The 14,410-nt window shown below is 40.8% G+C and overlaps 1 protein-coding gene across 2 annotated transcripts in view; it reads left to right on the forward strand.

Annotated features, from left to right (window-relative positions):
- GRM1 (glutamate metabotropic receptor 1) overlaps nt 1–14,410 on the forward strand; it is a gene marked incomplete at both ends in the record, with an annotated part of 188,481 nt that overhangs the window by 121,023 nt on the left and 53,048 nt on the right. The window lies entirely within an intron of this gene.

The following is a 14,410-nucleotide window of genomic DNA, read 5'->3' on the forward strand; positions in this document are numbered from 1 at the left end:
CAGCTCTCGCAAGAGTATATCTGGCACTGGTCGCACAGCATCCTCTCAGTTTAGTTCTGCTCTGTTATAGAGTGACTTGTTCCCTTTTTGTGTTTTAGGGCTATGCTGAGGCTGACAATAGTGTCCAAGTTTGTAATATGACTTGTAAAAAATAAGTAACCATTAAATTTTAACGAAAATAGAAACAAATTTAAACTTTTTTTCTCAAAGCCAGCTTTTCTGATCAGCTGAATAATCAGGAAATTCATAGAAAATATGATGGCAGAATACAAATTTTAAGGAAAAACTGATGAGTCTTAAAATTGGCCAGTTATCTGCTTCACCCTTTCTTTTCTTCACCCATTAAAGCATTTATAGTTTGTTTCCACCATGTAGCACTCATAAAAAACACGTTGTCCTACAGATAGAAGTAACTCTCACCTCATAGCAAGAGAAGTGTTTCTGTGCAGACAGGTTTTCTCTTCCATGGCAGAAGCTGAGAAAATAAACTAAAATGTTTCAGTAAGATTAAATTTATTAGTAAATTGAGTGAGAGGTGATCACTTTCCTGTAAAATACTTGCCAAATAATTTTTGCAAGTATTTTTTTGTCATTTGTAAATATTTCATTTCTAGTCAAAAAGGTATATTCTGATAGTAAGGGAGTTATTCCATTAGAAACAAAACTAATGAAGACTGGCTTCCCATGGATTTGTGTCCTGTTCTTTATGTCTCCACCCCCTTTATCCCATAGCAGTAATCTCAGTTGGTCTTCATGTGCTCCCTGAGCTGAATGCCCATAGTGTTTCTAGTTCTTTCCTTCTCCATCAGTAACGCTTCTTAACAACACCTTCCACATTACCTTTTGTTTCCCCCCAGTTCTTCTATTAACAGCTAAGACATATCACCAAATACTGTCACTGACTCAACACTGGCCTGATGTGCTGACTGGCAGACAGGCTTGCCCATCGGGGTGCTGAGGGGCTAATGGCAAGCCAGATGGGCTAAATAAATGTTGAGGTTATACTGATAGTTTTTCCTCAAAGGGGTCATTAACTTTGGACTCTACCAAAATGTTGATTTATGGTGTATATATTTAAGTGGTTTTGAGACTGCTTCAACTCAGACAAAGGAGTTAATATAGGCCAACAAGGGCAGAAATTACTAAGGGGAGGCTGAATGATGGATTACCAGTGCAAATGCATAGCCTTCTTTCTTAAGAAAAGAAGCTTAAAATTGCATTGTTTTGGTCATTCCATTCACGTAAATAAATTTCATGCTGATACTCTATAAAAAGGTCTCACTTCTGAGGAAATCTCAGCAGCTGTTCTAAACATGGGTAGCTTGTTATCCAGCCTCTGTTTGGTTATGAAACTAAAAACTTTAGTCTGAACCAGCATAGTCATTCTTCATCTGCTGCATCAAAGGCAAATACCAGGTGGCGAGTTCAAAACAGCCAGGATGGGGTACTTCTGCACAGACTGTGTAGATGAGTTTTCAGACAGTGGTTGCTGTAGACTCAAATTGTACTCGAGCCAAAAAGCAGTTAAACAAATTCATGGAAGAAAACCAATCAATCAGGACTGTTTTATGGAAATAAAAAACAAAACACCACCCAAAACTGGCTCAGGACATCCCAGGGTTGCAGCCACTGGACATTGGAGAGGATGCTGCAGAGGCACCTTTACTTGCATGCCCTGGTGTTCTGTGCTTCTCAAGGTGTCAGGTATCAGAGACAGGAACCACTACGTTCCAATAATACTAGTGAAACACAAAAACATTTGTCTACGTTAGTAGACTCTGGCAGTTAATAGTCACAATTCAGGCACTCAAACATCTTTCCCTCTAAAAAGCTGTAACTTTTTGCATGAAGCCTCAAAGTGTGCGATACCTTTTAGGCTTTGCTGACAAGCAATCAGCTCTTAAATTCGTTGGTGAACCACTGATAACCCTCAGGCTTATCTCACACAACTAAGAAGTTCATAAATGTCCCAAATCACCAAAGGGAAGTACCACAAGGTATCTATTCCCAGTAATGGCATACCTACAGAATCAAGAGACCTACATGTCCCCAGCAAGTCTGGGTGCAATAAAATATTGCATTTATTTTTCTTTAACTGTACAGAGCTGACTGGTGACTGTCTGGCACTACCAGAGCTTTCTGCACACATATCTTTTCGACTTTTCTGCAGGGTTAAGAATGTCACTTCAAATACTAGCAGCTTCAAAGCTTGCTGGTGGAGCCTTTCTCTCCAAGGAGGTCTAGTATGACAGTGCCAAGAAACTGCCTTCTTTACCTCTCACAGGCTTGGAGACAGGCCTTTTCACAAACTCTCTGTAAAAAAAGGAGTCTGAATTACCTCTTCGCTCCTTCACGAAGTATCTCCATGCACAAATTTGTAGGGCAGAATCCAGGCTGCTCAATAAATAATAAGCACTAATATTTGAAATCCATTAAAAGTGCCAATAGATGAAGTTCTGACTTCTTTGTGGTACTACAAATTTAAGTACTGCTGCTACTACTGCATCACCCCAGGAAAATTATCAGTATTCAATACTGGTATTAAGCGCCTTAACTGCATTATATCTAAAAGCTTTCACTCTTACTTGACAGTATACCATCCATATTCTTGTAACAAGGTCCTGCATTATGGAAAAAGCTGAGTCACCTGTAGTCCCAGGAGTCCATGCACATTATTAGCATGTGTTGTGACTATCTCTGGGTCCTGATCTGTTCTGTATTCCAGAAGTGCACTGGTAGCCCTTACTGAAAACAAAGCACACTTTTTCATAGACAGAAATTGATTCAAAGGCAGTAGACTGCTCAAGTTCATCTTCCATATCTGGAGAGTTAACATCTCAGGAAATTATCTAATGAAAAAGAAAACCAAGGACAAAAATACTTGTGATATGTAAGGGACCATAGTGTATTTGTATTTACCCAGCAGTGGGTTGCCTAGGAGCAGCCAGAAACAAAAAAAGAAAAGGCAGTGTTGTTCTCTGACTACCTTATTAAAAAAGATTAGAATACTTGGACCTATCCATTTTGAAAAGGAGATTAATTACAAAGTTTGTATTTGAGAATCTTCAATTACTGCCTGCCCAGTATAATTTGCTCATATACAACCTAATCACTTTACTGAGTGATTTATTCAGAATTGCCACTGGAATTTGAAGTTCAATTTTTAGCATTCATGGATATGCAAGGACTTCTCTTCAAGCAATTACAGCTGCTGCATTTGCAATTTCTCACACCCTGTTACTGTTGAGTCAGCACTAGCTTGGGATTGCAGACTCTCTACGAAGCAAGGGAAAGCCAGTTCCTAGAAATCCCCCTTCTCTGATGACAGGAATTACTGCTTGAATTCCCACATTCAGTCCCTGAGAAGACTGATGTCCTTCAGGAATTCTCATCTTACACTGAGCTCTGAATGTACACGCCTAATTTTGGGGAATAAAAGTCTATCTGGTCTAAGCACTACTGGAAGGAGGAAAGTCCAAGCGTGTTCTACTCTGTGAAGTCTGTGGGATGCCTAACAATTGGCCCCATTTTCAGAATAGCTCATCTGGATGTACTAGGACTATATGGTACTAGCGCAAATTTTTGGGAAGAGAAGACAATCATCGAGAGATTTGCAATGACTGGTCTTTTGGATCACCCCTTCTTGCAAAAATTAAACAACTTACTTTTCCCACTTGGGTGGCAGCCAAATGAGTGGGAACTGGTTTTGACTCCTTCTTTGCTAATGTTGTACCCAAATGGCTCTCATAAGGGAATGCCTCTCTCCTTCTCCCTCTCCCTCTCTCTCTCCCCCTCTTTCTCTCTATGCTATAGGAGATATTCTTCCTCAACACAATAGGATTCAAGTCTAGACATTTTCTTGTATGTAGATGTATTGGATCTGGCTGGGATGGCGTTAATTTTTCCCTCGCAGCCCTCATAGTGCTGTGCTTTGTATTTGTAACTAGAAAGGTGTTGATAACACACCAGTGTTTTGGCCACTGCTGAGCAGTGCTCACACAGCACTGAGGCTGTCTCTCCAACCGCCCACCCTCCCCTCAAAGGCCAGTAGGCTGGGAGTGGGCAAGAGGTTGGGAGGGGACGTAGCCAGGACAGCTGACCCAAACTGACCAAAGTTTCCCTACCATATGATGTCGTGCTCAGCAATAAAAGCTAAGAGAAAGGAGGAGGAGTTGGGGCATTCATTATTAAGGCATTCGTCTTCTGAAGCAACCACTACATACTGAGGCCCTGCTTCCCAGGAAGTGGCTGGCCATCACCTGCTGATGGAGGTAGAGAATAAATCTTTTTGTTCTCCTTTGCTTCCATGCATGGCCTTTGCTTTTCTTTATTAAACTGCCTTTAATTTAACCCATGAGTTTTTAATTTTATTTTCTCTCCCCTGTCCTGCTGAGGAGGGGGAGTGAGAGAGTGGCTTGGCGGGCACCTGCCAGCCAGCCAAGATAAACTCACCACAGTAGAAAAGAGGTATTTCTATATGACCATTCTCCTGTAGTTTCCTTGATATCTAGCAGGCAAAAACCACTTGCAGTACCAAGTTCTTCTTAAACTGTCCATGCCACTAAGGTAGTTTCAATGTTTTTCAGGTAGTAGCTACGTTCTTTAGGAAACAAAGCATGTCCCGCAACTCTGCATGGAGCCCTGACTCATCGTGAGGTTCAGAACTTCACACCATTCTTCATGCCCTTCAGATGAAAAGTCAGAACAGAGCAGACCGTTTTAACACTAATAGAAAAAAAAACTGTTCCTGAATTTGAAACACTAAGAAGCTACCTAACTCAGGATGGACCTGACACTAAGTTCCCTTACCCCACAACCTTAGGCACTGCCCCAAGCAACAGTCACAACTTGTCTCAGTTCACCAGACAACTCAGCCTTTTCCTCATTTTGGAGATTGTATGGAGATTGTACGCTGACAGCAAGATTAGGTGATAGACCTTGTATGTCAGGCAACAGAGTTCAGATACCCTTCCAACAGCTGTGTAGGATGTTTTCTCCTCCCTAATCTGACAGAAATAGTCCTAAAGGTAGTGGTTTTCAACCCACAAAACTACAGTGACAAATATTTCTCTGTTGGACTTGGTGAGCCCACATAGGCCAGAATTAAATGCAAGTCACACTCACACAGAAGTGGTGTAGAACCCAATGCAGTGCAAACACTTGTACGGAGGTCTAACTGCTCTTTTACAGAATGCCTTATTCACCTCCTGGCAGATAATACAATGGCTGTAGTTTATGTAAACCAGGTGGGATGAGTACTCCTCTGCACCACAAGAGACAGTTATGAAATTGGTTACGGAACTGATGCAACCATCAGATTATACTCACAGCAGTTCATCTGCTGGGACAACAAAATACATCATTGGCAGGCAATCAGCACAGACATTTTTCAACAGAGCAAAGGGGAACAAAGTGGGCAATTCATGATTCATTCATTGATTCAATTGATCTTTGAGGATAAGGATTATTTGTTAGTCAACATATTTGTGGTGGACAAGAACAAGAAATGCAGATTTTTTTTGTTCCAAAGGAGGTCACAGTCCAAGTTCCCTGTAGGATGCTTACTCATACCTTGGTCATGCTGTAAGGATTGCTTTATCTGCTAATTCCTGTCTCAGTCCAAGAGGACTCCAGACAATCAGTCTGAGTGCAGCCAGAGTCACAGAATCACAAAATCACTCAGTCTGGAAGGTAGCTCAGGAAGACTGTGGTCCAACCTCCTGCTAAAAGCAGGGTAAGCTATGAGTTTGAACCACATTGCTCAGGGCTTTATTCACTGGGGCCTTGAAAACCTCCAAGGATGAAGGTGGCACAGCATCTCTGGGCAACCCATTTCACTACTTAAATGTGAAAAAGTTTTGCCTCGTATCCAGACTGAACCTCTCTTGTTTTGATTTATGCCCATTGTCTCTTATCCTCCCACCGTGCTTCACCATGAAGAACCTGTCTCTTTCTTCTTGATAACCAACATGTAGGTAATGAGGGGCTGTTGTAAGGTTCCCCCACAGCCATCTCTTCTCCAGGCTGAACAAGCACAAGTCCTTCAGCCTGTCCTCAAAGGGCAAGGACTGGAGCTCCATATCATCTTGATGGCCCTCTGCTGAATGTGCTCCAGGTTATCAGTGTCTTTCTGTACTGGGGGTTGACAAGCTGCATGCAGTATTCTAGATGCACCCTGATGAGTGCAAAGTAAAGGGTGGTGGTAGTGGGGAGGTAATCACATGCCGCAGTCACTGGCTGTGCTATCAGTACAACCCAGGATGATGCATCTTTCAGACTACATCCGGTCCACTGGTAATGTAGTTCAGAGCTTCTCTTAATCAAGGATTTTTTTCTCAAGACCCATCTTAGTTTTGATGAATTTATATGAGATAACATGGGACCCTCATTTTCTCATATCAGTGGACAAAGCACTCCAGGATGTGTACTTGTTTTTTTCTACACTTTGCTGAAAGGGTGAATTCATTTCCAGTGACAGTTGATCTGAGTGGTTTTCAGACTGTTTCAGGTCATGTTGTGAGTTGGACAAATTCGATCCAGCAGACATTATTAGGCCTCATTCTGCTGTGTCAGAGGTGCTCGTAGGTGCTTCTCTGAGAACATTCCTTTAATCTCAACATCTGCAAGGCTCCCCCATGGAGCACGTGTCCCATGAGACTTCTGCATCAGCAGAAGCACCTACAGTAGGAACTACTTTCACTACAATACGTCAGAAAAGTTAATTATAAGACAATAGCCTAAGCACACACTCTGCCAGGTCAGTGACTGCTTGTAAATCACCTGTGCAGTATATAGGAGACACATTCACAAGCTTTTGAAGAAGGAATCAAGCTATTGACATGCCATGACTTCTTCAAGATGTGTCATATTTATGTATCCTGTGACTTGCCCTCCCTAACCCCTGCTTTGGATTCCCATTATATACTTAGGTCCCTGTGGTAGAGAAGGAGCTGAGTCCTGTGTCACTCTCTTTGTCCTCAGTATGAGGCAGGAGATCCTAGGATTCATCCCACAGCAGTGATCAAAACATCTAAATTTCATGGGCACCTGGAATGAAGCCTATTAGGGACAACTTGTCTGAAAGAACTCTATTTGCTACACTTTTTAGTGAAGGCTTTTTTACAGCAGATAAGACAGGAGAGCAGTAGTCTCATTTTATTTCCCAGACAGGGTTGCAGACAGTTTTTAAGGCTTAAAGAAGAGGAATATTAATAATATGCTTATCTGTGATAAATCGTATGAATTATTTGGAGAAGACATTATCTATCATCAGGTTTTTGTTCATTTGCTTCTAGCTTTTTATTTCTGTGTTTGGAAGAAAGCAACTACATTTATCTAATATTTTATATTTCCAAAAATACTGTTAAATGAGGCTGTCAATCAAAATACAATAACAATAAATATTTTTCTTCTTTTGAGATCCATGAAAAAATGAGATCATCATCAAATAAAGGAAAGAAGCAGTATACATATACCTTTGTAAACAGCATAGAAGACAGTTTGCAGAACATACAGATATTAAAGCAGGATATGACAAAAGTTTTCAGAATCTAGTATTTACACCTCCATTTTCCATTGTGGGTTTTAACAGTCGAAGTTTCCACCTCTAGGATTAAAACAATCCTTGGGTATGCTTGTGACATTCAGGCTTTTCCATTACACGAGGAAACCTGCTGCAAAGGAACAGGACACATAACATTGCTCCCTTGTGCCTCCTCAGGGCTCCTGTCTCCTGTGCCTGGAGAGAGACGGGGACACTCCTGACTGTTCAGACTATCACAGGTGCTTTGAACTTCTATCAGGAGCGTGGTGAGGACAAAAGCACACAATTAAAATTAATTGACTTGTTCCTAGAAATCAATTGTTTGTGCAGGTCACGCATCAGAACAATTAGCCTAGATACAAGCATTTAATGAAATCATTAAGTAAACCAGATGAAATAACACAGGTAACTGATCTGGAAACAAGGGCAACTGCCTTCTGTCAGTCCTCTTGGTCTTTCACTAGATCATATCTTCCCTTTCCTCCTTTACCTGTAGGTGGAAAGTCTTTAAACTCAGCTTGCAATTTTACGGGTTGTCATTACTGGCAGCATTACCCCATAAATACAGGTGCAAAGGAGATACAGTAGAGGCTATCATGTGTAGGCACAAACCCACACACTCACACATGTCTAGCTGCAGCCCAGAGATACCCTTAGTGCACAAGGATATTTTTTGAAAAATAGCCAATAGAGTTCTTAAAATAAATGGGTTCCTCTTAATAGATCTTGGGCAAGCAGTGGCATAAAGAACAATAAATTATGAGCCTGAGTAGTAAAACTTGAACCATACAAACCACAAACTTTCCTACTCAGAATAAGCTGTATTGGTATCCACAGGGAGAATAACCTGATGGAAGGTGCATGCTCCAAAGAGTAGCACTGGCAGAATAAATTTCTGTTTTCCCACTCATACTGGGAGGTCTGGGGAAGTGCAGAAGTCTGCTAGCGTGGAGGGAACTAGCGAAAAATAATGAAAGCAGCTACTGCAGCTAGGCTGGGCTGCTGGCTAAGCCAGAGAGCCACTGCAGCACAGCAAGGTGCAAGACAAGATGATTTCCAAAGGTTTCCTTCAGCTGAGATTTTTGAGGTTCATATAATAGAAAGCAGCTTTGGAGGAACCTGCAGGTTCGAATCTTTAATTTAGTGCTGGATTCAGGCTTAGCTCTATAGGGACGGAAAATCAGGGCTGTTCTCTTCAAAGCAATAGCACTCTACACATCATGATATGCAGTGAGCTGTCTACTTTCTACAAAGGCCAGTTTACTCTGCCTGCTTTTCCAGGTTTATTTTGTCTAAAAATTCACATCACAAGGGCCCATTTTCTTGTGAGATCTCAAGTACTTCAGTAATTTGGGTTTGGCTGGGCTGGATAGCCCTTTTTTTCTGCATTGTCACATTTGGCTACACCCAGGAAAAAAGGAGGTGTGCTAAAATGAATGCTTTTTAAATTCTTTCAGATCTGAAAGAATCCTGCTTCTGCTTTTCTATTGAATTTAATATGTGAATAAAGATTAGGGCCACTTATTTTATCTTCTGATTTGCTTAGCTCTAGTTTGCTGCTAATCAGCGATGCATTATCCTCCTGCAGATGTCATTCAGAAGCTTCTAATCTTAGCTTAGCTTTAAAATGAATCTTTTCTGTGATACTGTACTTGAACACAGCTCTGGGCTTATGTCCAGTTAAGGGGAAAATAAAGTGGATTTTTGTGATCTGTGTATTTGCAATTAATGCATTGCATATTGCAAGAGTTACAAGGGAATATTTGGATCCTCCTAACAATCATTTGAAAACTACACTCAATTTAGATCAAAAAGTGTGGGTGTGATCTGTTAAATTATAACATGGTCCAGCTAGGCACTAGTTAGGGTGGCAGAGGCCATTTTGTTCCTCAGCTCCAGAGCAGCTGCAGCAGCTGCCGTTGATTCCGGGAAGCAAGGGGAGTCTCTGAGAGCAACTGTGGGGCTGCAGGGCTGCTGCGTAGTCTGGACGCGCAGCGATTACTCACGTTGCACATGTGAAATCCACCCCATCAGCACGCAACCATGTGGTTTCAGGAAGGTAGCCCTTCAGACAGAAGGTTTCTTGTGTGAGGATATGCTCTATTTAAAAACAAAAACAAAACCCCAAGATAAACCCAACGGTAAACTTGGCAAAGGAGAAATTTGGAGGGAGCTATATTTCTGCAGAAGTGAGACATATTGGTGTTCATATTGATTTATACTTGGGTAGCTAATGCTGGTGTTCTTAATACCACCTTAACATTAAGAACAGAAGTGAGGAGTAGTTTGTTCTTTTAGAATAATAAAAAAAAAATAAAACCAATAGTACTGGCTGATGGGTGGTATGCTGTCATGCAAGAATTCTGAAACCTATCTTAAATCAATAGTGTTTTAAAGCCTGATAAATATTAGATATCTTTCCTGACTATTCTTCAGAGTCATACAGAAACACTGGAATTTAAAATAGGAAAAGACCAGTTAGGCCAGCTAGTCTGTGCCTGCCAGCCACGGGCTGGTATCCTACCATGAGGGGAGTGCTTGGTCTGATGTTAACATGAGATATTGACTCATACCTTTGAAGTCCTCAGGATCTCATGCCCATACACTGACGACCATGAGCTAGTACTTAGATGTCTGTAGGTCTAAATCAATGGACAGAGAAGAGTCTATGTGATTTGTCCCATTTGCTGTCTCCATGCCAGACAGGAGCACAGATCTCCAGAGAAGATAGGTTAATGAATGTGTATTTTATTATTTTCATCATATTTTTCCACTCTGATCTAAAGACCCTGACTAATAGTTTTGTTTGTTGTACTGTTGACAAATATTTAACATATACTGAGACTAGATTTCTGTTAACTTCTTTGCCCCATTCGGTGGTAATACCTTCTATGGTTAATATGAAGGTTGCTTATTTTCAATTCTGAACCAGCATTTTCTGATGAAGATGCCCAAAATTAGGCTCCTGAAGTGCATGCTCTGAGACCTAGATAAATTGGCCTGATTTTTAAGGGTACTGGTCTCCCATAATTCCCATGGAAGTCAACAGCAACTAGAGAAGTTCAGGTATTAATCAAGTCAATTAATTAGCTGCCTGAATATGTATTCGGGTTCCTAATTTAAGTATCTAAGAGGGTTAATGTTCTGAAAGCTGCAGCACAATTACTGAGTTCTGTCTCTTTCTTTCAGATAAAGTCTCAGGCTTCATATGAAAAGCATGACACTTGAAATTTAATCAGTCCTATTTCCTGTGCTTTTCATTTTTCCATCATTGTGTGTTATAATAGGATAGCTGTAAGGGTATCTGGCACAATTTTTTTTTTTTTTTTTTTTTTTAATTCAGAGTAAAAAGCATGATTAGAGCTGACCAAATAACATTAAAATCTGCAAATATTTCTTTAAATTTGTAAAGGAATTAGATTTTAAGTGTGCTCATTCCTGTCTCATGTAAGAGTAGCAGCAACTCATTATCTGCTAGACTTGTTCCAAATAATAAATCTGTTAAGAATAGTAGTTCTAAATATGTCTTTAATAGAGTGTGTGAATAAGGCAGCAAGGTTACATAGTTACCTGAGGGAGAGGGGAAGACTGAAGGTTGGGTTTTCTTTCTTTTTAATAGTTTCTCCACAGGAGTTCAGGTCATATAGAAAATGGGCTCTGTGGAATCCTGTCCTTAGAGAGACTGGGTCACGATCCACGATGGCACTGGAGGAAGGCTGTAAAGCAAGCAAGAGAAACAGGCACATCCAAGGTCCCTGCGATAATAACCAATCACATTAAAACAGTGCCTGAGGCTTTGGGAGCATGGGCACTTGTGGGACCCTGCAGAGTCTGAGTGAGAGGCTCAGAGATAGTTTATTGTTGGACTGGGACTGACAGAAGAAGCTATAGGACACACAGTAAGAGCAACAAATTGAATTCCCTGTTGTCATATTCCCAAGAAAAGGAACAGAAGAAAAGAAGAGAAAATAATTTAAAAAAAGAATCAAAGTCAAAGAATAAATTGGGACTGGGGGATCGTGCTGCCAGATCAGAGTATGGCCTCTGACCAGGATCAGACAGGGCAAAAGCCCTCCTTTCCATTCACCCTGTTTGTGAATCTTCCATTAAAATAACTCTGCTATTGCCTATGTCCTTTAAATGCAAAGGCTGAGCGTGACTGCCCAAATGCCTTTGTCAGCATTAAATTTTAGTCAGCTAATGAAATAATAAGATGGATTTCAAATGCTATATTGTGATTTGAAATCAGTGTCTTTGCTGATTACATGTACAAACCATTCAATCAAGGAACAAAAAAAAAAAATCAGCTGGCATATTTTATTCCTGTTCATAAGATGAAATATTCACTTCTAATTAAAATAGGAGCTGAGAAGTAATGTCTTGCTGCAGAACTTAAATAATAATTTCAAATAAATAATAGAACATGTTGTGGTCATTTTGCAGGCAGTTTGTACACAGTCCAGCTTTTAAGAAAAACAAATTAATCATAATAATTATGTGTCAATCTCTCATAATAATTACTCTCTGTCTCTAAGAAAGGCACTGGAATCACTTCAGATTATCTTCTGTGTTGTCTGTTTCTAGAATGAACATGTTATTTAATGTTATGTCCTAAGTATCTGAATTAGAGCAGATTTTTTTTAAGCCTAAACTGCTTTCAACTTGATGGATTCCCCAAGTTCAGAATCAAAAGCAGAGTTTTCCTGATTTCTAGTTTTAAGCCTTGGATATTACATTTGAGTATTTGACCATAGATACTAATAAGCCGTTGTTATTCCATTCCAGATTCCCAGTCAGTTCCATGAGTCTTCCAATAGGTGATCACAGTATTTTATTCAGGGATTAATTTCCATAAGCTAGAAGGACCAAATATTGGGGTTTTTTTATGATCATCAAGTATCTTTACAGCTTACTTGCTTCATGATGGAGTTAATTCCAAGCATCTTCATTAGAATGTACACAATAATGAATGTTCATAATTTTGCATTATGTTCATAATGTGCATTATGGCAGTTGTATGTATAGTCCCAGTTCGGCACATGAATGCAGCCATGAAAAGGATGGCACATAAATACGAAGTCATGTTTCTTTTCAAACCATTTGAACTGATACTGAACTGTGTTTGCCTGGGAGGCCAAGACACAGAAATTGATTTATCTCAAATAAGGACAGTTATTTTCCTCTGTTGTTTTCCAGTCTATTAATTCCAAAGGACAGGAATTAAGATAATAGCCAAAATGAGGTAATCAATAACCTTACAACTTAACCTTCTTGTCAGTTTTTGGTTATGTTGCTTCACTGTTGGACATTCTGTGAATTTTATTTCTCAAGCTGATTTCATTGCAATAACACATACAAATATCACGGGTGTGCATCTTTCTTTTTGTTTCGAAGGGGGCTGTTTTTTTACCCTGCACTGAGCTATACTCTGTGTATCCTTCAGTTTCTGTTTCATTAAAAAACTGTCTTCACTGCAGAGCTATTTCATCATGATCATTCCACTAAAAGGTAGGAACAAAGAGAAGCAATGCTAAAATTTCCTGCCAAGCCTTTAACAGCTTATAGCAGTGGATATGTACAGAAGAGGTTTCAAATACCAGCTTGCAGACTTGTTTAGAGGAGAAAGAATCTCAGCAAATCATCCTCACAGGGCCATAAACCCTAGGTTTTTTCTTAAGTAAAATTCCTTATGAAGAATTTTAGCCCAGTGGGAAGAAACACAGAGGTTTCAGGCCATACTGTCATCCCCTACAGAAGCTTCATTAGGCTGGTGAGGTTCTGTCAAGCCATCTGCTATAAGTGGATCTCTCCAGACCTGTATTTAACAGCATATGCCACATACATTAACTTGCAAGGAAAGTTCTCTGCTTCTTATCCAGTTTCCTGCTCTTTTTCCTATTGCTATAAATACTTTCTGTGGACACATATTCTTGCAAATTTTCAACTCTGTGATGAGTTTCTTTCAGCTCTGACTGATAGGACATGGGGACAATCTGTGTAGATTGCAAACCTGTGATGGTACAGAGCTACACCTTGCAGTAGGGGCAGCCTAGTGAAGGAAGAGGCAGCCCTCTCCTGGGATGGCTGGCACGCAGACAGCTGTGCTGTTAGCATGGCCCTTAGGTGGTATATTGTATTTCCCTTCAAGTCCTTTCTTTTACTGCTAGCCAACACAAAAGACAGAGCAGGCAATGTAGATTTATGGAGAAGGGGAAAAGGAACTTTTTCTCCACCACAGGCCTGTTTTGCTCTCACCTGCCTCCCACTCCAGTGATGCAGTGCTGGCAAAGCCACGTTGCCAGCTGCTGCAGAGGCCTCCAGCTTCCTTCCTTCCTTCCTTCCTTCCTCTTCCAAAGGCAGAGAGGGGCTGCAGCATTGCACATCAGCTGGGAGTGTTTGTGAATATATAATATCTCCCCCAGACATGCTCTGCCTGCTTACCCCAGCACTGTCAGGTACAGACATCAGGCATGCCTACTCTTCCCATTTGCTTGAAGCTGCATCCAGCCTTTGGGAAATGACAGTCTTGTCATCCCCTGCTTAGCTTCTTTGGGTCACTAGAAAGGAGACGTAAGAGGAAAGCGCTCTCTGCTCTCTTGGGCACAGGCACATTTGAACACAGCTTTGTCATCTCCCACAGTGCGAGCATAAGTTATGTGCATTGTCACTTGGTGTTTACATCTCAAATCTGCTTTTCCTGGAGTCATATAGCTGTGTGAGAATCTGAATGTCCATGGGGAGAGGCAGAAAGGGCAGGGAGGGGGAGTGAGCTTCAGGCTCTCGTGTCTGCTAAGCAAAGGTTGTAGGCTGGGAAAGACAGAAGCAGTTAGGAAGAGATCACTTTCCTTTTGTTTTGCTCCCAAGTTG

This window comes from Platalea leucorodia (genome assembly GCF_965183815.1).
Source record: "Platalea leucorodia genome assembly, chromosome: 3".
Lineage (NCBI taxonomy): Eukaryota > Metazoa > Chordata > Aves > Pelecaniformes > Threskiornithidae > Platalea > Platalea leucorodia.